Source organism: Talpa europaea, assembly GCF_964194135.1.
Source record: "Talpa europaea genome assembly, chromosome: 7".
Classification (NCBI taxonomy): Eukaryota; Metazoa; Chordata; class Mammalia; order Eulipotyphla; family Talpidae; genus Talpa; species Talpa europaea.
This window is the reverse complement of record NC_140074.1, coordinates 51,156,337-51,181,219: the sequence shown is the minus strand read 5'-3', so window position 1 is coordinate 51,181,219 and position 24,883 is coordinate 51,156,337. Positions and strand designations below refer to the sequence as shown.

General features: G+C 39.1%; 1 pseudogene across 1 annotated transcript; it reads right to left on the bottom strand.

The window, feature by feature from the left end:
* Positions 1 to 23,735: 23,735 nt before the first annotated feature.
* Positions 23,736 to 24,357, bottom strand: LOC311173704 (eukaryotic translation initiation factor 3 subunit K-like; annotated as a pseudogene). Its single transcript has one exon. The product of its transcript is annotated as a eukaryotic translation initiation factor 3 subunit K-like (transcript).
* Between the last annotated feature and the right edge of the window lie 526 nt (positions 24,358 to 24,883).

Sequence of the window (24,883 nt, the reverse complement as noted above, 5' to 3'; positions counted from 1 at the left end):
CGTGTTGATTTTGTATCCTGCCACTTTACTGAACTGATTGATGAGTTGAATTAGCTTTTCTGTGGAGTTTTTGGGGTTCTCTATGTATAATATCATATCGTCTGCAAATAGTGATAGTTTGACTTCTTCTTTTCCTATTTGGATTCCTTGGATGTCTTTCTCTTGTCTTATTGCCCTGGCTAGGACTTCCAGTATTATATTGAAAAGCAATGGTGAGAGTGGACATCCTTGTCTTGTTCCAGATCTTAATGGAATAGCTTTCAGCTTTTCACCATTGAGAATGATACTGGCTGTTGGCTTGTCATAGATGGCCTTTATGATGTTGAGGTATGTTCCTTGTATCCCAAGAACTTCAAGGGCTTTTATCATGAATGGGTGTTGCACTTTGTCGAAAGCTTTCTCAGCATCTATTGATATTATCATATGGTTTTTATATTTCTTTTTGTTGATGTGTTGGATAACGTTGATTGATTTTCGGATGTTAAACCATCCTTGTGCCCCTGGAATGAATCCAACTTGGTCGTGGTGAATTATCTTATGGATACATTGTTGGATTCTGATAGCTAAAATTTTATTGAGGATTTTTGCATCAGTGTTCATTAGGGAGATTGGCCTGTAGTTTTCCTTTTTTGTGTTGTCCTTGTTCGGTTTTGGTATTAGTGTAATGTTGGCTTCATAGAACGTGTTTGGTATTGTCCCTTCCTTCTCAATTTTTTGGAAGAGTTTGTGAAGGATAGGCACTAATTCGTCTCTGAATGTTTGGTAGAATTCATTTGTAAATCCATCAGGTCCTGGGCTTTTGTTTTTGGGGAGGTTTTTGATTACCATTTCAATTTCGCTAATTGTAATTGGTCTGTTTAGGTGTTCTATTTCTTCTTCATCTAGCTTTGGGTGATTGTAGAGTTGTAGGAATTTGTCCATCTCCTCTAGATTGTTAAACTTGTTTCCATATAACTGTTCATAGTAGTTACTGATTATTCTTTTGATTTCTGCTGTGTCCGTTGTGATTTCTCCTCTTTCATTGATGATCCTGTTTATTTGTGCTTTCTCCCTTTTTTCCTTTGTGAGCCTGGCTAGGGGTTTGTCTATTTTATTGATTTTTTCAAAGAACCAGCTCTTGGTTTCATTGATCTTTTGGATTGTTTTTTTAGTTTCAATTTCATTTATTTCTGCTTTGGTTTTTATTATTTCTTTTCTTCTACTGGTTTTGGGGTTTTCTTGTTGTTCTTTTTCTAGATCTTTGAGCTTCGAGATTAGGTTGTTTCTTTGCGTTCTTTCTTGTTTCTTGATGTGAGCTTCTATTGCTATATATTTTCCTCTTATTACTGCTTTTGCTGCATCCCATACATTTAGGATATTGGTGTCCTCCTTGTCGTTCAATTCAAAAAATTTTTTAATTTCTTCTTTGATCTCCTCATTAGTCCAATGGTCTTCCAGTAGTGTGGTTTTTAATCTCCATGAGGTAGGAAAGTTCCTTGCCTTCTTTTTATGGTTTATTTCTAGTTTGATGCCTTCATGGTCAGAAAAGATGGTTGATATGATTTCAATCTTGGTGTATCTGTTGATGTTTGTCTTGTGCCCCAGTATGTGATCGATCCTGGAGAATGATCCGTGTGCGCTTGAGAAAAATGTGTACTCCGTTTTTTTGGGGTTTATTGTTCTATAGATGTCTGTTAAGCCCAATTGCTCTAGGTCTTTATTTAGAGCTTTGGTTTCTTTACTTATTTTTTGTCTTGTTGATCTATCCATTGTTGATAGTGGTGTGTTGAAGTCTCCCACTACGTATGTGTTTTCTCTGATGTCTGTTTTCAGAGAGGACAACAGTTGTCTGATATATTTTGGTGCTCCTTCGTTTGGTGAGTATATGTTAATGAGTGTTATTTCTTCTTGAAGTATTGTCCCCTTGATCATAATGTAGTGACCATTGGGGTCTCTTTTTATCTTTTTGAGTTTGAAATCTGTTTTATCTGATATAAGTATAGCTGTTCCTGCTTTCTTTTTTGGCCCATTTGCTTGTAGGATTGTTTTCCATCCTTTGACTTTGAGCCTATTTTTATCTTTTGTAGCTAAATGTGTTTCCTGGAGACAGCAAAAGGTTGGGTTTTGTTTCTTAATCCAGGCTGCAACTCTGTGTCTTTTTATTGAAGAGTTTAGTCCATTTACATTTAGAGTTAATATTGATATGTTAACATCTGTATTTGCCATTGTGTTTGTCTTTCCTTTGATTTTATTTATTTATTCTTTTAATAACTTTTTTTTTTTTTTGGCCTTCTTTCATTGTTATTCGTCGCTCTGAGGTTCTGGCTTTAGGACTCCTTGTAGTATTTTTTGGAGTGGGGGTTTAGTTGCAATGAAATTCCGGAGTTTCTGTTTGTCTGGGAAGGTCCATATTCTTTCTTCAAAGAGGAAGGAGAGCTTTGCGGGATAGAGTATTCTTGGTTGGCATCTGTTTTCTTGGAGTCTGTTGACTATGTCCCTCCACTCTCTCCTTGCCCGTAGTGTTTCTTCGGAGAAGTCTGATGTCAGCCTGATTGGTTTTCCTTTGAATGTTATCTGTTTCTTCCCTCTTGCCAGCTTCATTATTTTTTCCTTGTCCTGGATTCTTGGGAGCTTTACTATTATGTGTCTTGCTGTATTTTTCCTTTCGTCGTGGAAGTTTGGTGTTCTTCTTGCTTCTTGTATATCAATTTTCAGCTCCTTCTTCATATTTGGGAAGTTCTCTTCAATTATCTCTTTGAATATTTTCTCTGTTCCTACATCTCTCTCCTCTCCTTCTGGTATTCCTATAACTCTTATATTTCCTTTCCTCATGGAGTCAGATAGTTCCCGAAGTCTTTCTTCGTTCTTTTTCCTTCGTACTTCTCTTTCCTTCTCTGTTTTGGTTCTTTTTATTTCTGTGTCTTCAAGATTACTTATTCGTTCTTCCATTTCATCTATTCTGCTTTCATTGCTTTTCCCAGAATTCTTTAGTTCTTCCATTAATTCTTTGATCTCCTGCATTTCTTTTACTTCCCTCTTTAGGGACTCAATTTCTTTCTTCTGACCATTGTTTTCCCTCTCTAGGGACTCAATTGCATTCTTCTGATCGTTGATTATTTTTCCCTTATCATTGTTTTCCTTTATGACTTCTGTCAGTTTTTTAATCACGGCAATTTTAAATTCTCTTTCTGGAAGGCTCAGAAATTCTTCCAAGTTATTGTCGTTGCAATCTGGGGGCTGGCTTTCTTTTTGTGGTGTGCTTTTTCTCTGGAGAGTTGCTAGGTTGCGTGTGGTTCTTCTCCTCCCTACTGTCTGTTTTCTAATTTGCCGTATGCGTTGGGACACTGTGTTGTTGGGACTTGCCGGCATCTTGGGTGGGCTTCTCTGTTCCCCTCTGGTTCTTCCAGGAGTCATCTGTCAGTTTCAAGCAGCCTTTACTGGAGAAAGGTCCCTGTTCTAAAATGCCGATGTGGGGACACACTCCCCTGTGCGCCTGGTCTGCCCCGGCGGTGGGTTCCTGCTCCCCTCTGGGCTTGGACTGCAGGCCAGAGGGGGTCTGGCGTGGGCGAACTTCCCCCGCTCACCTCTGGCTCCTGGGGAAGCCTTCTGCAGGTAGTCTTTACTGAAGAAATGTCCCTGTTCTAAATTGGTGATGTGGGACACACTCCCTGCGCTTCTGGTCTCAGGCACACTATTCTGCGCGCCTGGTCTGCCCCGGCTGTGGGTGCTCGCTCTCCCTGTGGGCTTAGACTACTTGTTCAGAAGGGGCCCTGTGTGGGCTAACTCCCCAGCTGGCCACTAGCTCCTTCAGTAGCCTGTGCTGGGGTCAAGTCGCTAGGTGGCACCAGAGATCTCTCCTAGAGCCCTTGGGGAGCTGATTTTCCACCCCGTGGGACAGGGAGCAGAGCGGGGATGGTAGGGTACACCTCAACGGCTTTGGGGTGCTGTGTCTGCCTTGTGCCCCACCGTCTTGGGGAACCCACGCCCCTAATTTCGTGCCCCGGGTCTCAGTTCCAAAGCCCTCAGTTCCAGGACGCGGGCTGTAGCCCAGATCAGTGGCGCGGGAATGGCGCCTTTTGAATCCCGCTCCCCTGCCTGGGCGCCTTGTTCCTGCTCACTCAGGGAGGGCCTCCGCTGTCTCCCCGCAAGCCTAGGTCGCAGGCGCAGGGCCCTGGGCAGCTGCAATCCGAGCGCTGCTTTCGCACAAGCTTACCGGGCGGCCGGGGCTGTGTGCTGGTGCTGGTCTCCTCCTGGGGGGCGGGGCTCTTTAATGGCGGCTGGCGCTCACCTCCGCGGCGGGTCCTGCAGGGTTCGCCTCAGCTCCCGTTCACGGGGTGTGGTGGCTGAAATAGTTCCTTTCCACTCACAGTCCCGCTTGCTGCATCCGTTTTTCTTGTTGGGCGTTTTGGTTTGTTGTTTCCCTCGTCTCTGCCGGTCGGAGAGTGCCGCCTCTGTGGGCGGGGGAAGGGAGCAGGGTTCTGCGCTTCCCTCCCTTCTCGTCCTCTTTTATGGCAACTTTCTTCTTCGGGCAGTTTGCTGGAGTCGTCCGTTTATCTTCCGTGTCCCAGTTCTCACTGGGACCTGCCGCTTTTCCTCCCTATTAACTTTTTTTAATGGGAGATCTTACTCGCAGCGTCTCCTCGCCGCCATGTTGCTCCGCCCCCCCAGAGATTCTTTTAAATGAAAACCTGTTTAGCATGATCTGAGCCCAGAATCTGTTTTACATACACCCCCAATAAGTATTTTTGCATGGTTTTAACATGCACTGAATTTTCCAGGAACCAAACTACTATGTAAATGGAGAGAAGACAGTATTTTGTCTTATCAGGAGCTCTGCCAAGGATTATTTTCCATTTTGGAAAATCAAACTGTTTTTCGACAAACAACTAGTTGGAATGGGGTGTCAATGCAAGATCCCCAGTCACTATATTTGTAGCTGTAAATGCACATGCAGTTATGTGATAGAGAAAGTTTGAGACTCCTTCTATCAACTTTAAATCACATATAATATTATTAAGTTGACAGATCAATAAAATGCAAGGATCTTATTGAATTTTATTAATAAAGGTTATTTTATGGAAATTTAATGTTTTGCCAGCTTATAATTAAAAACATTTTGAAGCACAATGATAAAGATATATACTTGAAATGTATATATTACATTATTTATTTTAGGTTTTACATGTATTTCAGCTTCACTCTTACACTTTCTTCATTGGTCTCCTCATAGTTCCTCTACAGCAGTGCTATCCAGTGGAAATATAACCCAAGCCACATGCAAACTGTAAATTTTCTAGTCATATTAAAAATTTCTAGCCATGTATTTTAACCATGTTAAACAAGTAAAAAGAAAAGCTGAAACTGTTAATATATTTTATGTAAATTTAGCATCTTTTATTTAACAGCAGTATATAAAAAAATTACCATTTCAACATGTCATCATTTAGTAAAGTTAGTGATATATTTTTACCTTTTTTTATACCAAGTGTTTAAAATTAGATGTGCATTTTACACTACAGCACAACTTAGTTCAGGCTAGTAATTACACTTTGAGTAGTCAATAGCCACATGTGGCTTATTGCTACTGTGTTAGCCAGCAAAGCTCTATAACTTTATGTATTTTCCCATCCTCTTGCTACAGCTATCAAGAAATAGTTTTTAAAATCCTTTTAAATACCAAAGATCAAACATACTCTTCTACATGAGGTGGGATTTAAAAGATGTAGACATGCTGTCCTGATTGGACAATTTTTAAAAATATTTTTTAAATACAATGACCTCAGTGTGTTTGTAAACAATTATACTTACTCATTTTCTCCACTTTGATATCCAGAGTTTGTCTTAGTTTGTGTTACTTCTTCAATAAAGTTTATTTCTCCTTTTATCAGATACAAATAACTTTGGTCTGATATAACCTAATCCTAGCTCTTCATTCCACTGACCATAATTTTCTGAACAGCTTTACTCAAATGGCTTCTAAATCACTTAGTTCTCTTTATTTGAAATGATTCATAATAAACAAGAGGCAGCATCTTATTTCTGCTAGTGTAGCTGTATTGAAGCACTTGCATCTTTATATACATATTATGCTATTAAAAATTATTTTATCTTTATTTTCCCTCCATATTATAATTAAGACATCTTTTATTTTCTTGAAATTGTATACTTTGGTAGGTTATACTTCCTTTGAATTTTATTTCAGGATAGCAAAAGTAGTATTACCAACATTTGTAACTAAAAGAAAGCAGTGAATTTCATACTGATCTAATTCAAGCTTCTTATCTAATACAGAAACCAGGGGTCAGAAGGAAAAGAACTGAGAATTTATGATTCTAAGTGTTTTCCTTTTATTCTCAGTATTAGCAAAAATGTATGAATTTTATCCCTAAGAAAGGCTAAGGAAAGGATCACCAAGTTATGGCCTCAGGGTCCAATTCACTGCTACTAGTAGTAAATAATGTTTTATTTAAACTCAGTCCTGCCCCCTCATTTACATATTAGCACGTAGTTTAGCAATACAGTGACAAAGTTATGGTATGGCACTTGCTATAGAGACCTTTTGACCTAGAAAGTTGAAATACTTATTGTCTGACCTTTGTTAAAAAAAAAAAAGGTCATTAACCCCTAGACTGGGTTGTACGTGTACCCACAATCCTGAGGGTTCAGCAGCTTACAAGAGCAGTTTATATCTCTTACACTTATGTCCATCATGGGCATCTATAATTCTATTCTATTTTAAATTCATTATGGGAATCCAGGCTGATGTATCAGCATTATGTCTAAAATATGGCTAGTCTGCATTGTTTAATAGACTATAGTAGGAAAATTTCAGACTTACAAAGAGAAATTTCTAATCATAGTGGTATACATTTATATTTCTCCCTTAGAAATGGACAAATCAACTATAAAACTATTAGAAAAATAAATGCCACAATTAGTAAGTGTGAATTAAAGGTTAGAATCTTCTAAGAAATGACACATGAGCCTTTTATATAAACTGAAGTCTAAATAAATTACAAAATATTGATTTTATGCAAACCATGAGTATAATTTCCGTAGTTCATTTAAATGATAAACAATAGAAGACAGTCCCTCCAAAGTCCTAAATGTTTTCAAACTAAGAAGTGTACTTTTGAACTGAAAGGGCTACATATTAAAACTTGTGGAAGAAAGTTAACAGAGTGTTATAATTCAGAGCAGTCCTTACCTCTGGGAAAGAGAGAAACTAGAATGAGTGTATCTCCAGATGCTACATTGTTCTAGTTCTTGATTTGTGTGGTGGCTCCTAGGTATAGTCAGTATTTGCTAATTGATCAAGTTGCACAATTATTGCATGTATGTATATGGTTTTGTATGTGTATTATCCTTCAATAATGGATATCTCTCAATAAATGCTTCACGGGCCAAGCATTTAAAATAAAATAAAATAAAATAGGCTAGTCTGACACAGAGGAAAAAGAAGTTGTGAACAAAAGTGGGTTCTTGGAGTTTCTATCTAGTAGTAACATACACATCATTCCTACTCATGTTTCACTGGCCAAAATTATAAGGTTGAGCTATTAGTATGTGACTAAGGAGAGGCAGGGACCCCAGACTGTTAAGGGATGCATGCTCTGAAAGGGTTTTGACCATCCATGCAAACAGGCAAGGAAGTAGACCCCAAGTGTGAAAGATTTTTTAATATAATTGGTATACATAGAGAAAAGATTTCAAATAATAGTTTTCCAATAAAACTCCCAACATTGTCCCATCCCCCTTACCAGCAAACGCCCAGCCAAATAGGCTTGGCCTGAAGCAGGGCAGCTGAGCCCTGAAAGCTTGCCACAAATCTAAGGTAACTTTTGCCAGAAAATTACAAGAAAAAGGCTTAGGCAGTTCCCAGGGACTGGAACAGGAGAGACTCAAAATTCAAAACATACTATATCAAGATAATGGCTGCTATTGTTCTTGCCAAGGACTGGGAGTAGATTCCCCTCAACCACCTGTCTCTTCCAAGCGTCTCTTCCACTTTGACAATGTCCACTTCTAAGACAGACACCAAGTAAGAATGAAACTACCCTGAAACCACCATGCTATGCACTATCCACATGGGGAAAAAGACCAGGTGGTAGAAATTGAGGCACCAATAACCTAGGCCAACTGCCAGCTGGATGTACCTGAGTGACCCAGTCACTGTCATGTGAAAAAAAATATCACCCCCTCGAACTGGACTTATATTTTGACCCACAGAATCATGAAAATAATATATTTGATTGTTTTAAACCACTTCGTTTTGGGGTGTTGTTAGTCAACAAGTAATAATTATTCTCTGGAGGTTCAAGGCATTCCCTTGAAATAATATTACCATTGAAAAGCAAATAAAATTACCTTTGATTAAAAAGAAAGAAAAAGATTATAATGCCTCCCTGGAAAATTTCCCTTAATATTGATTCAGAAAAAGATTCTCATTTTATCAGACAAACTTTCTAACATATCTATAAAAACTTAAACTTTCAAATTTCAACCACATATTCTGTATCACCCCCAAGACTCTGGTAAATAGACTACAAGCAAGGACTGAGCAAACTGCAAAAAGACAGCCTTAAATAGTTGAGCCATTTCCAGTTTTCGTGATGTACATGCAAACCACATTTTAAAGGACCTTGGGCTTCAGCAGACTCCCAGGCCAAGGTTGGATTCTATATCAGCACATCTATTCCAGCTGGGTGAACTGGGTTCTACAAAAGGAATTCTGGAGAAAGACCTGCCAACCCTATTTATTCAGCCTTATGAAATTCTTTTGACCACTCCCCTGGCTGTACTTTTTACAGACCACCCATGTGGATATACACATCTCCTTGCAAGCTTGCTGGAGAAAAGCCATAGCCGTATTAAAAGCACTGAAAACTAAGTACCCCTGAGCCCTCTGCAAATCATATTTTGGACCGCGACAGCCTGAAAGGGAACTTCTAATGGAAAGAGAATTGATGTCCATAATTAATTAAGAGACACCCACAGTGAAGCATTCCTGGAGAACTATGTGAATATACAGGAGAAATAACATGTGAACAGGGAAACCACTGAGTGAATCCTGCCTGTGGAATTCTTTGCAGCATTTACATTGTAATGGTGATTTGCTGCAACCTACTAAGAAGATCGTTCTTCCCCCGACTCACCTTCTCGATCACATAATGATGATAAATAGTAATAATTTGTAGCAAGGACTATTCCTAGTCCAGTGAATGCATAGGTATGAATGTATGGATTTGTCTGTCCACAGCAAGAAGATTACAATGAGGAAAACAGCCTTTCCATGACAAAACACTGCAAAATCTCATGCAGGCAAAATCTCATTCACCAAAAATATATCTTTAATGTTTTATCCCTCTACAAAATTCTGAAATGCTTTTATAATGAGCGCAACATTTTATTGGAGAAATAACTGTAGCTTCTTTTAATGTTATCTCTCTTTCAAAGTCTTTTTTAAAAAATCAAAACAAGACTTTTCATATTGGAAAATATGAAACATATACAAGAGTGGCCATATAGTATAATGAACCCATATATTCATCACCAAGCTGTAAGTTTTACTAACTTACAGTCAGTCTGGTTCCATCTATATCCCTGCCTACCACTCTCCTACCTCATATTATTTGGAAATACAGCCAAATATTAGATCTTTCATGTAAATACTTTAGAATACATCTCTAAAAAAGAGAAAATAATTTTTTCTTTTTCTTAAGATTTATTTTATTATGCATACAAGAACTGGGGTACAGGCCAGAGGTGTGTGTGGGGGAGCTGAGAGGATTCACCAGAGACAGAGTGGGGAACAGAACAGGTGGATTGACTAAAATACACTTCTGAGGGGAGCAGCAGGCGAGTCAGGAGAGGTCTGCTGCACCATGTGGGTAGCTCCAGAGCTGGGGATCGAACTCGTGCTGCAGTGGCTGCAGATAGCGTCATACGTTGCATCTTAACCCCTTGCGCCACCAGGGAGGACAAAAAGTGAAAATTATTTTAAAGACATAACCACAATGCCATTCTTGCATGTAAAAATAAGTTAATAAAGCTTCCTCAATTTAATCAATGATCCAGAGGGAACTTTTCCTCAATTGTCTCGTATCTTCTCAGTCTGCTTAAATCAGGATTCAAGTAAAATCTTCACTTTGCAATTGGTTACAATGTTTCTTCAGTCTATTAATTAATAGGATTTTTCTTATCCCTTTTTTCTTAAAATATTTTAAAAGAAATGGGGATTGTTTGTAGAGTTTTATAATCAACAGCCTTCTTGAAATTGACTACCTTTTGACTACAAGATGTGTCCACTGCAGACTGTGACAATGTCTCAGAGCAGTCACTGCTGATCAGAGGTGGTTTTGGGAGGAGATTCTGTAGTCTTACTCACGGACAGAAGGAAATCTCTATTTTGAATGGTTGAGGAATTGGAATTTGATAGTCCCAACCTGTCTGGTGAGCACTCCCTTCTTCCCTTCCTTCCTACAATGTAGGTATAAGAAATAAAACTGATCTTTTTAAATTCAGAGTCTGGAATCATAGTTCCACAACAGTTTACTACTGGTTGACTACATGGTGTCTTGAACTATTATCCTTACATTTTGTTTCTAAAACAGCCAGCCATTTACTAAAACCACAGCCAGGACAGTTTTCAGCTCACAAGTTTATATTTCAAGAACCGATACTTTATTCCAAACAAGGCTCTTATATTTTAATGGTTGGCAGGTATTTGAAAAGACATTCAACATCACTAATTAGCAGGAAAATGCAAATCAAAATCACAATTAGATTCCATAATATAGCACCTGTTAAAATGGTTATTATCAAAAAGTTAAGAAATACATGTTGGCAAGAGTGTAGAGAAAAGACAACCTTTATACAGTGTTGGTGAGAATGTAAATTGGTGCAGCCATTAGAGAAATCGTTATGGAAGCTCTTCAAAAAATAACTACCATATGATTCAGCAGACCCACTTCTGGGTATATGTCTAGAGAATTGAAATCAGGATCTCAGAGAGATATCTCACTCCCACATTCCTTGCAGCATTTTCCACAATAGACAAAATATGGGAACAATCTCAGTGCCTGTTGACAAATGAATGGATAAAGAAAAGGTGGTATGTTTTAGTGGACTGAGGTGAATATTATTCAGGTATAAAGAAGGAAATCCTGCCATTGTGACAAGGATGAACCAGGAAGACCTGATGCTAAAGACACAAAAAGACAAGTGCTATGTAATCTTACTTACATGTGAAATCTAAAAACATCCAACTCACAGAAACAGAGTAGAATGGGGTTAGCCAAGGGCAGAGAATTGGGAGAAATGGGGAGATGTTGGTTAAAGGATACAAGATTTCAGTTGTAAGATGAAAAAGTTCTGGGAATCTAATGTAAAACATGGTGATTTGCCAAGAGAGTGAATTTTAAATGTTCTCTCCCCCCTCATAAAAGATATCTATAGTCACATGTCACTTAAGGACAACATCTTCTGAGAAATGCCTCATGAAGCAATTATGTTGCATGAATGTCACAGAGAGCGAACTTACATAAAACCGAGATGGGATATTCCACCATGCACCAAGACTGCTAATGCAAACCACCTTCATATATTCTGGCCATCGTTGACCTAAATGCCATTATTTGGCAGGTGGCTGTATGCAGGTGGTGTGTTCACCAGATGAATTGTGATGATTCTTTCACAGTGCATATGTATGTCAAATCATCACATTGTACACCTTACGTAGGTACAATTCTTACTTGCCAGTTATACTTCACTAAAGTTTGGGAGGGGGAAAGAAATCAAACTTTATTTTTCCTGTACCTTAGATTTGGTTATTTCTGTAGTATGGCAGAAACCACTCTCAGGCACTTGGGAATCCTGCCTCTTCACTCAGCCAGGCTTCTGAGTGTTGCACCATCTGTCCACCTTGGCATCACCAAGATGCGCTTCTCCCTCGCCGATTGTCAGTCCCTGTCCCATGCTTTGCTCTCCTATCTTCCGTCGATCCCAACCATGTCATTTCTTTGAGCCCAGCTCTCTTTCGGCTCCTCTGTGCCCCTCTCAGGTACCTAGGGGTCATTTGGCACCTCCAGTACCATGCAGTCATGGAGACTTCAAGCCACTGTCTGAGGCACAGCCTGCCTCACTTCCCAAACTCCTCTGTGCTTCAGCACCACCAGGGCTTTGTGGGCACGGTTGAGAGCGTGCACCAGTGTGCATTTGTGGAGGTCTGAACCTGTAACCCCCAGAGCAAATCCGAATGATGTTTATTTACCTCAATAAACATAATTTGGAAAAAAAATTTAAAATAAAACACCAAATGCTGAGCCCCACTCCTGAAATTTCTGATTCAGTGGGTCAAGCATGGTTTGAGGAATGGGATTCTGCTACAGGTATGAAGACCAGGCTTTGAGAACTGGGCATCTGGGCTCTGCACACAGCCATTTATGCTCTGGTTTTACTCATACCTGGGGCTCTGCTGGGAAGGAGATCAGCCCTCTGCATTTATAGATTACCCGCACAAATTGGAAGTTTGATTATTACTACTATTTCTTCCTTATTCCCCAAGGTTCCGTCTAGCGGGTAGGTAGATGAGGCTCACTCTGAGAAAGACTCCAAAATCTATACACTCCTCATTTCCTTAACCCTCTCTCCTCTCCATCCATAGGATCTTTTTTTTCTTCTCATTTTTCCATCCATAGGATCTTTATCTAAACTAGGGTCAGCATATCTTTTCTGTAAAGACGAGATAATAAGTAATTTAGACTTTGTAAGTCATATAGTTTCTGTCACAGCTACTCAGTTCTGCCATAGGAATGCAGAAGCAGTCATAAACAATATGCAAATGATGGTTGTGTTCATGTAAACCTTTATGGGCCCTGAGATTTCATTTTGTATTTTCTTAATCTCATTTTGAGATTAAGAGTTGACTTTTTTTCAATCATTAAAAAATGTTAAAACTATTCTTAGTGCGATGGCTTTACAAAAACTGGCAGTAGATTGGATTCAGCCCACAGGAAGTGCTTGGCCTAGTGACCCTGGTTTGCTGGCCCTTGCCCTAGATCATAATTCTGCACAATCTTTTCCAGATTTGAAATCTGGCTTTTGGGGGATGGAACTTGGCAAATACATGGGATGTCTCCACGTCAGCTTAGGACCAAAAAATAAAGATGATTCGTACATATTTTAACTGCTGGGTGAATGTGCTTAGAATTACAACGACTACATCTTTATTTATTTCAAACATGATTATTTTAGAGGAGATGAGGCCTTGGGAGAATTATGAAGCCAGGGAAGAGAAGTAACAGATCACGATCCACATTCTGCGGTTTGATGCTTAATATTGATAAAGAAATAAAAATCACCAACTTCCCCAAACAACTTACCTATATACAAAACACACTAAATATTCTGTTTAAATTAGTTGGATGGTCTAGCAAATTAGCATAGCAGATCCTCAGTAATGGATGAATGTCTTTAATTTAAGAAAAATGATTCTCAACATTGAATACATTTTAGAATCAACTGGAAAGGTTTTAAAATTCCAAATGCCCAGGCTATACCTTTACCAGTTAAATCAGAATCTCTGGGGATGAGAACTTCTTAAGTGATTCTAATTTGTGTCCAAGGATGAGCACCACTACTGCAATGTAATATTCAGAATTTCTGCTCTTTGTCCAGGTGCACTGTGACATGTCCAGTGTCAAAAGATACATCAGTTGTGTTACCTTGTGTAGCCTAACTACTAGATTCATATCCTTTGATTATAGACTTCTTGCCTTTCTTTTTGACTTGAACCTATAAGCCAGGTGGGTTTCCATGTCTGTAATGTTGATGACATGATACTACTGATACAAATCAGTTTTTAAAATAGCCAAAGACTCAGATACTTCACAAAGAAAATATATGAATAAGCACATAATAAGGTTCTCAGCAACTTTAGTCATCAGAGAAATGCATATTAAAGCCATAATGAGATACAATTTCACACCCACTGACAATATCAAAAGACTAACAATACCAAATATTGGCAAGGATAGAGCAACCGGAATGCTCAGACATTGCTGGTAAGAATGTAAAATGGCATAACTACTTATGTGAACTATTAAGCAGTTTCTTATAAAGTAAAACATTCACTGATTATTCATTAACTTGGCAATTACACTCTTAGGAAATAAAAACAAATATCCACTATAAATGCTCGAGAATGCTCATAGTAGCTTTATTCTCAGTAGTTTAAAAGTGAAAACTCTGATGTCCATCAGTAGGGAAATAGTCTTAAATTGGTACAATGGAATGCTACTCAGCAAGAAAAAGAAATGAACACAGGATGAATCTCAGAAACATTATGTTGAGTGAATGAAGCATGACATGGTATATACCTTAGGATTCCATTTATATGAGCTTCAAAAAGAGACAAAACTAATCTACAGTAGTAGATTACAGAGCCACTATTTTCTGGGAGATGGGAAAAGGAGATATACAGGCATTGTCTGGAAAGGGGCAGGGCAATATGGAAACTTTTTGGAGTGAAAAATATTCTGAAGCTTCATTGAACTGGTAGGTACTCAGGTGAACACAATGGCCAAAATTCACAGAACTATACATGATGATCTATGCATTTCATTCTATATAAATAACTCCACTTAAAAGTCATGCTAGAAGAGGGGCCTCCCTGGTGGCACAAGGGGTTAAGCATCACACTGTGAAGCAATCCATAGCCTCTGCAGCATGAGTTCAGTCCCTGGCCAGCCAGAGAGAAACCCACAGTCTGCCTCTTCTGTTCCCCACTCTGTCTCCGGTGAATCCTCTCACCCCCCCACCCACCCCACCCCCGCATCTCTGGCCTGTACCCCAGCTCTTGTATGCATAACTAAATAAATATTTAAAAAAAAAAAAGTCATGCAAGAAGAAAGCTGAAGGCCCTATGACCACTCGTCTTTGATGTCTTTCTCCAGGAGATCTCTCAGTCTTGACTGAGGTGAGAATGGGCCTAAGAGCACTCTGGTCCCAGTGGGGTCCTAAGGTTTCCTCTCCATGAGAGCAAAGGCCCAAGGTGGCAAAGTGAAGGAGAGTTTGGAGAACATCAAGCAGTACAGTTTTACAGCACTGCTGTCTGGCTGGAGGGCAGGGTATGGAAAGGGAAGCTAGGAAACAATGGCAAGGAGATCCTGAAAGTCCACATAAAGAACTTGGTCTTCTTGTAGGCATTGGAGTCTGTGGAGGTTTTGAACAGAGAGTGCTTCTCAAATAAATACCTTCTATTTGAGGGTTTCATTGACTTACGTTTGATTCCTTCTTAATGCCTTCTGGAATTCAGAGGAACTCGCAAAACCTATTCAGGACAGTTCTTCCTCCTGGATTTTATGAAACTCGTAACTTCAGTCCCCTGATGATAAGCAGAAACATGGATGCTGCTGTTTGCTTTGGATTCAGAATTGCTTCATCCTTTCCTAATACCAGATACGTTCACGGAGATTTTCTGGCTCCATTTTGCTCATTTCCAACTCACTCCTCACCTTCTGCGAACTTATTTCCCATTCCACTATTCTTCTTAATCTAATTATATTTTCTTTCACTGTGTAAAATCTTTTTAATTTGAGGTAATCCCAATTGTTTATTTTTGCTTTATTTCCTTTGCCATAGGAGTCGAGTTTCCAAAAACATCTTTCTCATTGATGCCATGGAACATAGCCCCAGTGTTGTCTTCTATACATTTTCTTCTTGCAGGTCTTATATATAAATTCTTAATCTTTTGAATTTATTTTTGTGCTTGGGTTATCATCCAGCTTCATTCTTTTACATGTGACCTTCCAATTTTTCAGACTCTCCTTAAATAAAGAGACTCTCCTTTCCCTATTGTATGGTCATGGTTGCTTTATTATAAATTAAGTATTGCTATGCGCTTGTGCTTGTTTTTTGGGTTTTCTATTCCATTGCATTGATCCATGTGTCTACCTTTACAATAACACGATATTATTTTTATTACTGTCACTTCATAGGTAACATTATGCCTTTATTTCTCTCCTTTTTTCTCAGGATTCCTCTTGTTATTTGAGGCCCTTTATGGTTCCATATAAGTTTCTGTATTTTTGTTCAATTTTTAAAGAATTTTTGTTCAATTTTTATTAGTAGTATTTTGATGGGGTTGTATCAAATTTATATATTTATATAACTTAAGTAGCCTAGTCATTTTGATTATATTGATTCTCCCAATCCATTCTACTATCTGTGGAATAGTGAATATAATAATAATCTAATAGAATTCACATCCATTTCACTGCCTATAACCCACTCTCATATAGAACACCAGTTTTATTAATTAGTATTCTGTATTAGTTTACCTGTGACAGTGGGTAAGCTAATTATAGCATAATTTATTTGCACTAAAACAGTAATAATCTTTCATTATCTTTCACAGTTTTTGTGAATTAGGGTTCAGACAGGGGACCACTAGAATGGCTTGTCTATGCTCCTGGATGTCTCAGGTATCAGCTCAACAGTTGAATCATTAGGCTGGAATCATCTGAAGGCTCATTCATCTACATATGGTGATTGATTCTGGCAGTCAGTTAAGACTGTAGCTATGACTGTTGGTTAGAACACCTACACTGGTCTCTCTTTAGGTTTCCTCACAATATAGTGGATGGGTTACAAAGGCAAACAGAAAAAGGAGAGAGATAGAATTCCTGCCTTTTTATGCCTAAGCTCTACTCTTCTGGTTAGTACAGCCACAAGCCCCACCTACACTCAAGGGGTGTGAACACACCTCTCTTGGTGGGAGGAGAATCAGTCACATTGCTAGAGCATATGCCGTGGAATAAATATATTGATGCAGTCATCTGTGGAAAATATAATCTACTATAGACTCAGTTTCTTGATACAAAAAAAAAAAACCAAGACTAACTGTCTTAAATAAATAAAGAGGGAGTTTATTGATTCCCATATGTGAAAACCCTAGGGGTAGGGCTGACTTCAGATAAGACAACTAAATCTCAGGCTATGGCATCAGAACCCAGTTTTTCTTTTTCATCTCTGGACTCAGCTTTTCTCTGTGCTAATGCTAGTGGCAGACAGTTTCTCCCCTCAGGGAGGCAAGGTGCTGCCACAGCTTCACCCACATATCTTTTTCTTGCTCAGTTACTTCAGGAGAGAGAAGTTTATTTCTCTGATATTTTACACAAACATCCTAGAAGTTGCGTTTGGCTCTAATGATCTGATTTGACTTTTGTGCCCACTGCTGAACAAGTCAAGTTCCATATGAATTGGCTTAAGCCTGAGCCATCTATCCACCTCTGGAACTAGGGGCAAGGTCAACATCACTAAAATCACAAGTCTTCTGCAATAGAGATTAATTCAGCTGCAAGGACATAATTTACATCCAGGTGTTACTTTTCTTTTTTTTTAATTTATTATGCATACAAGAACTAGGGTGTAAGCCAGAGCTGTGGGGGCAGTGAGAGGATTCACCCAAGAGAGAGTGGGGAGCAGAACAGGCAGATCTACTGAAATACACTGCTGAGGGGAGCAGCAAGCAAGGCAGGAGCCATGTGGGTTGCTCCCTGGCCAGCCGGGTATCAAACTCATGCTGCAGTGGCTGGTAATAACTTGATAGTGCTGTCTTTAACCCCTGCACCACCAGGGAAGCCCCCAGGTGTTACTTTTCTTATATCACAAAATGTCTGGGGGCACATAGCCTCTGGTGTCCACCAGTGGATCAGTGATTAAGAGCTAGCAGAGCTGTGATGCTCTCAGTCATTGCACTGTTTTCACAAAATGGATGCCCCAGTTCCAGTCATCATTTCTGTCTCTTTTGTGCATACATATTGCCACTGCTTACTACATGGTATCTGGGAAAGTGAGTGCAGTGAGGCAGGCAAGGGAAAAAAAAGTGGGGATGGAGTTAAGATATTCAACCCACAGTTTGCCACCTTCACTTTACCTGAATCTCATGACTGAAAGTAAGGGTGATTTCCCTGTCAAAATTGATATAGATCCTGGATGGCAAACCAGAAAAATGACCACTACATCAATATCCTTTAATCTACAAGTCTTTTCTTTCTGTGGAAAGCTCAGAAGAAATCCTAGTGCCCTCTTACTAATAATTCACCAGTTCTGTAGAAATTTAAGTAATTTTCTAATGGGATCTCTCTTTTGCATTAGATCCTCCTTTCTGCAACTCATTACCTTTTCATTAAAACTTTGTTTCCTTTGCTTCTGTGATACAGAACTCTTGGTTGTCCTTGAACCTCTCTGATTATATGATATGTGCATTTGAGAAGCCCTTCCTCCTTTCCTTATTCCACACTGATGGACCTGACTACTGTCAAATACCTTCATTCTTTCTGTTCCCTTCTATCTTAATTTGAATGCCAGCTTCAGGTATTTCCATTCTTATTTCTATAATAAGGAAATTTAAGGTTGTTAATCCTCTTGTAAGTAGAGCTTTCTATCTTCACTAACTTTGTTATGTAGTGCTCTCCCTTTGGTAAATATCTAAATAGATTTTGCTTTCCTTGAATTTATTTTGTAATATGAATAATGCATATTCTGCTTTCTTTTTGTTTGCACTTGCCTGTTGTCTTTTCCTAAAGGTTATGTTTAATGTTTCTGCTCATTCATATGTTGCACACACTTGACTTAAATGCACACACTTGACTTCCATCTAGTACACATATGGGCCCTCTTGATTCACCATGTTTGTTAGCTTAAATGCCAATGGATGCACACCCAGGGATTTCTGAAATTGTGGCCCACTACTGAAAGCGCTTTGGATGTCCTTGGTAAACTTCATGGAAGAGATATTCAGGGGGTTAAATTAGGTAGGGTTCTCTGGTTGCAAGCAATAGAAACCAACATTGGCCAAATTCAGAAAAATTATATGGACTAGCTTACAGGGAAAAAAAAATAAAGGAAAGGAAGAACCAATCCTCCATCACTTACAGGGGAACATTCAAATTCATTGAACGAAGCTGTCCGCAGCCTCTGCAGTGCTGATCTGATCCTGGCGGGCCAGTGAGGGTCCCACATGGCACAGCTGATCTCTCCTGTCATGTCCGCTGCTCCCCTCAGCAGTGTATTTCTTCAGTCTGCCTGTTCTGTTCCCTGCACTGTCTCTGGTGAATCCTCTCACCCTCCCGCGAATCTGGCCTGTACCCCAGTTTTTGTATAAATAAATAAATAAATCTTTTTTAAAAAAAGGTTCTAGTTTGGGAAACCTGGCTTATGTTTGAGGCCAAGTGACTTATTTTAGGCATTAGGCAGACTTATTTTCCTTAAAATTAAAATTTTTATGTTATCTCTTGAAATCTTTATTTTAACATTATTTTAAATTGCTTTGTTTTTTATCTTTTAGTTATAGGAAACAGTTTTATTATTAATGATAATATTTTAGTGGGTACCCTGTGATTGAATATATTTTTTAAAGTTTTTTTAATATTTTGTCATACAGAAATTTAAAAGTCTGTTCTCATTTCAGCTTTTTTGAGAGCTTTGTTTTGAGGCTGACATAGCTTAAAAGGTATTTCACAGTGATACATAGATTCCAGACTATAGCAAAACCTGATCCTCTTTCAAGTCCATACTCCCATTGCTTTTTGTTGAAATTTAGTAGGTAAATTTCTGTTATATTAACTAATTTTACTTGCCAACTATTTGGAAGTTGTGTTATTATGATAGTAATTTCAGCAAGTAAGTTTTTCAAAACCCAACTAATGCTCTTTATTGGGAAGATTTTGAAACTGGATAACAATTTTTTCCCATTTTTATGTCTGTATAAATTTTATAGCTATCATTGTTTTTTATAATAAAATCATGTAATTATAGGAAGTACATGCTTTCTGCATTTTTTTGTTTAGGTTTTCCCCCCAGCTTTACTATCGTATAATTGACATATAACAAACTGCATGCATTTACAGTGTACAATTTGATAGTTTTGGTCTTCCCATATACCTGCAAGAGCATCAACACAACCAAGGTAATGAACAAGTTCATCACCACTGACCACAGCTCACATTTTTACAAACTACCTGGTTATGGCTGCCTCCCTGATTGGACCTTGGACTCCTGGAACCCTGAGCCTTGGACTTCCTCCTTTAATGCTGTCCCTAATACAGCAGACACATGAAAGGCTTAAAGAAAGTGCATTGGCTGAAGATGAAAGCCTTCTAATTAAATGAATGAATGAATAAGGGAGGGAGACTGCTAAGGGTATTTCTGAAAAGCATAACAGACCTCAGAATAACCAATATCTAAGGGAGAGACTACTTTCATAGACTAAGAAACACTGTCAAAGACCCTAAACTATTGGGAGTGAGGTGGAGTTGGCAGGGAAGGAGTCTTCAAGTATCACTGCAAGAAGAGATCTCACCTTGGGTAACTGTGGATGGCAAAGCAGGATCAGAGTAAAGTAGACAACTCCCCTGTGATCACCTCTTTATAGCTTAAGTTTCCCAGCAGTCTGGTGAGTCATTCAGAGATGGGATTATAGTTCCATTTTGTGGAAGAGAAAAATTGAGAATCAGAGAAGAAAAAACAACTATCCTGAAGTCACACAGGAAGGAAATAGTCATGGATTGTAAACAAAAACATTGTTGTGACAAGATTCTCCAACATCCCATTCAAAAGGTGGTATTCCTCAGAGAGTTGCTTCAAGCCTACACCCACCAAAGACTCCTGGACCGAGGAAAGGAAGGAAAAAGAGTAATTGCTTTCCAGCTGAAAATGCTTTCAGTCTATTTGCGAGGAGATACCAGCAAACTGGGTGTGAAGGTCAGGACTTACGAAAGGGAAGAGAAATGATTGAGGAAGCTTCTAAACTGCAGAATTCTGCCAAATGTCAATAGGGCTACTATCTTCTCTTAGAAACAGCCAAAGATGACCCCTCCTAGTATGTGTTTAAAAAATAATTAAAGTGGGCCTCCCTGGTGGCGCAAGGGGTTAAGCACCTCACTATGAAGCAATCCGCAGCCTCTGCAGCACAAGTTCGATCCCTGGCCGGCCAGGGAGCAACCCACATAGCAAAGCAGACCTCTCCTGTTTTTCCCGCTGCTCCCCTCAGCAATGTACTTCGGTCAATCTGCCTGTTCTGTTCCCCACTTTGTCTCTGGTGAATCCTCTCACCCTCCCACATCTCTGGCCTGTACCCAGCTCTTGTATACATAAATAATTAAAAAATAAATAAAAAATAAAACAGCAGCCCTTGCTCTGTTCTTTTAAAAAAAAATTAAAGTGATACAATTAATACAAGTTAATACAAATTTTAACTCTCCATGAAGGAGGTAGTCTCCATCCAGAGAATTGCAAAATGTGGTAGAAGGCAGGGAACGTTTATAGGATAAAGAATAAAGAACAAGGAAGAGAAAAATAGGAAATATCAGATTTGTGGGGCCACATAGTCAACCTAATTTGGGGTGTGGGATTGACTGACTAAAGACTGAATTTCTGGTCAAGCAGAGCACTTACAAGGTGAGGAAAGTGATCTAAATTTCAATTTGCTCATGTGGCACCTGCGTAGGAGCATTTCTATCTTGGGTCTAGGTATGTACTTCACAACCTGAAACTTCCACTCCTTTTTGCCGAGCTCATTGTGAATGTTGGGGAGTGATTTGAGGAGTGGGGGTAAAGTAGTGGGAGAAAGCGTACATTGTCTGGATTTCACCAATTTACATCCATTTGTGCCCTCATCTCTGTATTCCTCATGTACTTTATACAGGCCTTTATTATGGGTCTCATCAACCCATCCCAGTCTAAATTATATGACATATTTGACAATGAATGATGGATTTCTGCAGTTTCTTGGGAATTATCCTCTAACTATCAATAGTTGAGATTAAAAAGAACTTTAAATGTATTTACAAATATGTTAAGACTTACAAATAATACAAAAATACTTCTGCCTGCTCTCTCTCCCCTCTAGCAAGGAAAATAACAGAAATTGAGAGCAAGCCAGACTGCCTTTCAGGAGAAAGAATGGAAAAAGGGAAAGAGGAGGAAAGAAGTTGGTAGAAGTTGGGGTGGGAAGAGGAGATGATCAAATGACCTGTCACCCTGAAGAGTGGAACTCTAGGGAGAGAGCTTTGTACCGAGGATTTTCATGAAATTGTGTTTTGTGCTATAATTCCCCTCTTGTTTTCAAGGACATTCTGTAAAGATTTAAACTGCTTTCGGTGCTTTTATAGAGTCCTATTAGTGTTTCTCTTGGATGCATCACTGACCTAATTTTGTCTTCAAAGTGACAAGATACATTTCAGTTAAGTAATAACAAGTTTAGTACTACTGCTAATAGCAATTACTCTTTATTGAGTGCCTATGATATGCCAGGTCCAGACACATTCGTAATCTCATTAATTGCACTTAAATTTTTTTCTAATTGAAGGCAAATAATTTCGTAAGATTGTTGATTCACAGATGATTACAGTTACAATCTCTTTCTGGAGTCATATACTCATTTGTCTACAGGGATTAGGCTGTAGTTAAATGGGTTGTGTTTAACAATTTAAAATTGATATTGACCTTGAGGGTCAGGTGATATATGAGAGGAAAAGATACTGCTCAGCTGGATAGTCCATGTCCCAAGGAGGCAGCTGCTGCTCAGTCCCAGTCAATTTTTGCCCTGAGCAAACGTGGCCTCATTGTTACTGATCTTGCATAACTGGATTTTTCCCAGAAAAGTCAGAAATGACTTTTCTTATGTAGTATTGTTAATTTTTTAAATTTGTCTTCTTTTTCAAAAACGGTAATCTTTAGGGTAACGAGTTCATGGTCTCTATTAAAATGGGCCAAAGAAGAAAAGATAAAATTAGCATCGTTTGCTCAGAAAAACTTAAGCAACTTGACTCTTGAGGAAAAAAAAAAAAAAAAGAGGCCAGAATAAGGACACGGCTTATTGCAAGGTTTTTGTGGAAACTTGGTTTCTTTATTACCCAGTTTGCATATTTTTAAGTCTGTAGTTCTCTAACTCAACTGTTAGATTTCCCAAAAAGGAAATTGGGTACAAGATGGGGATGACACAATGAAATCATAAAGAAATGTGCTCAGGGGGAACAGTGAAAAAGAAAAATAAGGAAAGTGCTCAAATTTAAAAGATAAGCAGAACTCGGGTGAAGTGAGGCAACCATATCGATATGTCGTGGATTTCCCTACAGTGATTTCTTGGGCTGGTTCTTACTGGGGGGTCCAGACGAGAAATTCATTTCTTACAATCCTCTGACCTGCATGATGTAATCTTGCTGAGCACCGCGTTCTAAAGCCAGAGGTAGAGGGTAGGATGGGGGGTGGAGGGAGTGGGAGAGGGAAAGAGGGAAGTTTTAGATCCTCAGACTCAAATAATGTCGAAGCAGAGAGGAAACTTAGCATTCCAGTTGTTTTTAAAGTCCTTTATTTCCTTACATTACAAACTTAAGATATACTTGTGATCATGGATTGCTAAAAATAGAAAGTAGACATTCATACTCCTGCCTTCATTTACAGATGGAAAAACAAACTCATAGACGGAAGTAACTATGCAATATTATCTAGTTAGTGAGTGAGGAAGTCTTCCTGGGGACAGATGCAAGGGATGGAGCAGGATTGTTCCCCAGAGAAAGGAAAGAGGCTGGAATATTGATTATCTTGTTTTATATCTGAGAAGAGACTGAGAAGAAAAACAAAAAGATTAGTGGTGTCTTTTAAAAAAAATAGTTGAATGCTTATTATGGTACTGCACTGAAAGCTTTTTTCCCCCCAAATCAACAAATATTTATTAAATACCTGCACAGCTACTAGACAGAGAAGATAATACTGGACACACTGCCAAAAATGATCTTCTCCACCATGTTCTTGGGCTTAATGCCCTGGAAACAGATAAGGATCTGGCCTGACTGGTTGGCACTCCAGCTGTACTTGCTCATCCACCCTTCAGATCCCTGAGCATCTCTGCCAGCAGCCAGCGATCAATATTCTGATAAGTGATGCCCACAACATGGCAGATAAATTTTCAAACAGAGTCTTCCAAGCCAGTTATACCTTCCAAGAGGTGCATATTTTCATCCAGGGCTTGCCAGAAGACCTGAAAGTGGCAGGTCTTCAGCAGGTCTCTGAGGTACAAATTCTGTCAGATGGGCCACTCTTTCTTGGTGTGCCTGGTCGATCATGCACTTGCACAGCGTGAAGTCAGCATGGAACAGGTTGGTGAGGGCCTTTAAGCAAGATCTGGGCAGAGTGAAAGAAGGCTGGGTAGAACTGATACAGCTTCAGGGCAGCCGGTTGGCTGCCAGGTCACAGGCATTCTCCTTGGCTTGCATCTCCACATAGGCCTCAGGGTGGCCAGGTTCTCAGGTTGTACCTGTTGATACCCTTGAACAACCTGCCCAGATTTGCTCTCCTCTGCTCAAACATGGCCATGACTACTGCAGTCTCCCTCTCCTGGGCTGGAGCCAAAGACTCAGCCCGTTGTGGAATCCTCCAGGAGCAGAAGAGCTGAAAGCTCTATAGTTTTGTTTTGTTTTTTTAACTTAAGCCTTACCACTCCCCTGGGAGGGAGGTATAGTTATTTTCATATTAAAAATGAAGCAACTAGGGTTCAAAGAGCTAATTAACTTGGCCAATGCCATACTAGAAAGGTGGACTAACTCAGAGAACCCAGGTTTCTCTGACCCCCAAATTTCAATCTGGTGTCATCTGCATAAATTGAAAATAGGAGCCTCTGCCTCTGGGTGAAACCCTGCACCAGGGCTCATGAGAAGTACATTCTGTTGCATTTGGGCTGTGCATTCTGCTCTAAGCTCATGACCCTAACCACTATGCAATGTGGTTTATCAAAAGAATGATGACATTTTCATTATGATAAATCTGTACTAATTCTTCAAAGGTATTTTTTTTAAAGATTTATTTATTTATGCATATGAGAAATAGGGTACAGGCCAGAAGT